Source organism: Mesoplodon densirostris, chromosome 12, assembly GCF_025265405.1.
Source record: "Mesoplodon densirostris isolate mMesDen1 chromosome 12, mMesDen1 primary haplotype, whole genome shotgun sequence".
NCBI lineage: Eukaryota > Metazoa > Chordata > Mammalia > Artiodactyla > Ziphiidae > Mesoplodon > Mesoplodon densirostris.
In genome coordinates this window covers 59,210,023-59,213,263 of record NC_082672.1, presented here as the reverse complement: position 1 = coordinate 59,213,263, position 3,241 = coordinate 59,210,023, and positions in this window count along the sequence as shown.

Below are 3,241 nucleotides of genomic sequence, written 5' to 3'. Positions count from 1 at the left end.
TAGTCAAATTTACTGCTCAGTAATGGTCTTTCCGTTATGGCTTCTTAGTAAAATATTGACCTCCTCCTAAGAGTGGTTGCAGATTTTTCAGTTGTCTTCAGAGCTCCTCAAGATGCATGACCATCTCTCCAACTGAAGGCAGAAAGCTCTGCACAGAAGAACATTTAGCATGTGTTTTATCTGCTGGAGTGACAGATCCCAGGAAAAAGCAAAGTGCAAGTATGATTAAAGTTCTAAGAGCTTGATTTACGTGTACTTTCTTTGAATGATTCCCCCCACTGGGTTTCAGAGCCTCTCCACTACATTTTCAGTTCAACAACAAAGGCAATCAGTGATTTGCCTTAATACCAACAGAAAACAAAAGCCTCTTGAATAGCCACTAGTTTGGCTCAGATAAGCAAAATTAGCTTGCAGTACTTTTCTCTACAAATATCAATAAAAGGCTCTTCCAATGACACTTAAACCCAAGTTGTACTGGAGGAAAGGCAGCTATAATGCGATGTATGGCTGTTGTGAGATATTTCTCAGATCATCCCCATGGTCTCACCCATAAACGTGTTATAGAGTCTACAGTTTATTTTGCTATAAAACTAAAGATTTAATACTTTGAAATTCAATTTTATAATTTTATATAAACTTTTTTCATTCAAGTTAAGGGTTAAGTGCTCCCTTACAGCTAACACAGTTTGACCTCTTTGAAATGATAACACTACTACGTCCACTTAGGTTTAACTGGTAAATTTTTGTATTTACAAAATTCCATATATTCAATAAATTGGTAACCTAAGATAATTTTATCTTAACATTACCATAATCAGAATGTGGCAGATTTATGTGCTTTTATAGGAAAACTCTATGGATGACACCTATAGTAAACCTTCATGGTATCAATGTAACTCATCACACATGAGTTATTTTAAGGGCTATTAAGTTATTTTAAGCCCATTTTCTCATATAAGGTTTAGACATTACAACCAAATTCTACTTACAACTGAAGAACTGAAGGCCTTAGAGATAATTTAATCCCACCCTTATACAGCTGAAGAAACTGAGTTCCACTGTGATTAAGTGATTTGCCCAAAATATATCAAACAGCAGAGGCAGGACAATCCAATGAATCTAATACTATTTCCACTAAACCATGCTTTGCACATTTTAGAAACTTCAATAAATTAAAAATACTATTTATACTTCATGTCTTCCTTTGAAGAAACAAAAGAACTCAGACATTAAAAAAAAGATGATGCTTGGAAAGTTCACCTACTGTGTATTATACCATTAGAAATAGATGCTTTTTTAAAAAGATATTTTACAAGGGCAGGAAACATATACACTGAAATTCCACACCAATCTTTATTTATATTTTGGGGCCTGAAACAAATCTTATAATTACCTCTTTCCAAATTACATTTTGTACTCTTAATGGTGTGGTTTACCCCCATTCCACAAAAACAAGTATGATTAATACACTAGAAATATTTGAAAAGAAAACCTCTTTAGACAGTTTTTATTAACCAATCCAGACCAATGATTGTCTCAAAAAATTAATCTATTAATTTTCTGGTGGTATCATTTTAGAAAAGACTTCATAACCAAATTACACATCTAATTAACTTACGTATAAGTTTTAGCATTCACATCCCAAATCATGGAAGCCCTATTTATAAAATCTTACCATTCAAGGTAAACATACTCCATTAATGTCAGTGAAATGATGTATTTCCTAAACTGAAAACCCAAATATCTAATTATAATACTGATGTATTTACTAATAATCACATACATCATGACTATGTTTTTAAAAATATCTACAGATGAGAAGCTTGCACGTTATGGCAGAGTAAATCAAACTGTCAACTGCTGCTTTTGGCTCTAGTTCATATCTTGCTTAAAAATGTGCATATCATAGCCAGTAAACTTTTTCTGTATCATTTTATTCTGAAAATATTACTTCACTTGAGATTGATCTAAAAGACATTTTTAGATATGAAAATGTTATACAACTTATCTATTACAAATTAACCAGATAATTCCGCAATTAGGTACACTGTGTTAGCTCACCTACATAAAAAATATTGCACATTTTCCTTTACTTATCTCAGATGGGACTGATGTCTAAACTATATAGAATTCTAAACTATTTAAAAGTTATTGTGTGAAATGTCAACTTAATAAATATCAGAACTAAATGCACTGTAAAACAATCATTTTGGTAAACATGCATTTATTCACAGTTTGATTTCCTCTAGATAAATGCGTAACTGCTCAAAATTATTTAAGAACCTATGTAGAGGTACAAGAGCACACTATTATAAGTCTATTTCTACCTTCATTTTGAGGAAACACTGATCTTAGCAAAAACCTGGCTTACTTTAAAATGAACTACTGCTGGTAACAAGGCATACTCTAAAACTCTTGCGACCTGCACCTGCTTTTTCCTTTTTAAATTAAAATTTAAAAGCGTTTGTTTTCAAAGATTTATCTATTGTGGCATAAGTGAGTAATCATATAAAGTGGACCCTAAAAGCATTTCAGTTGAGCATTTCAGTGCCTGCAGAGCCTCATTTTACTCAAAAGTTATGACTGCCTTAAACTGCTAGACTACTCACTGATCATAATTTTAAGAAACTGACAAAACCAAATCATTTTAATGTTATGAAACTGACACAAACCTGAATAATACAGTATTCCTCCACTGAGCTGAGGTCATATTATACTTTAAAAATATAAATAAATATATCAAATTGTGAGTTTTAGTTCTATAGTAACCCCAAAGTGTTTAAAATATGCTTTAAAACAGAAGTGGGAAACTGCAGAATATAGTTCCAGACTTGCACTGCTGCTACTGTCAAACACAGTAATTCGTTATAAATAATTCTAATGGTGCAGTGCTCTGATTGATTCCAGCAATTTCATTTTACAGGAGTGGACCATACTTTATACACACAGAGAACATATTACTTGCAAATCCCCAAAACAGGAAGAAAAGTTTAGAAAGCTGTCAAATGCTTCCAAATGAACGTAAAGATCTATTTCTGGCCCTCTTCTACACCCTTATAGTTAAAATTTGACAAAAATCCATGGGTACAATTTACAGATTTTGACAAACTATTAATTTAAAACCATTTTCTTTGGGGGAGATGAGAGGAAGTACCTTTAAAACCTGTTATACAAAACTCCAGCTGCCTTTTTATAAAAGTACGTTCCTTAGATTAAAATCATAAAATTAATGTGCAAGAGG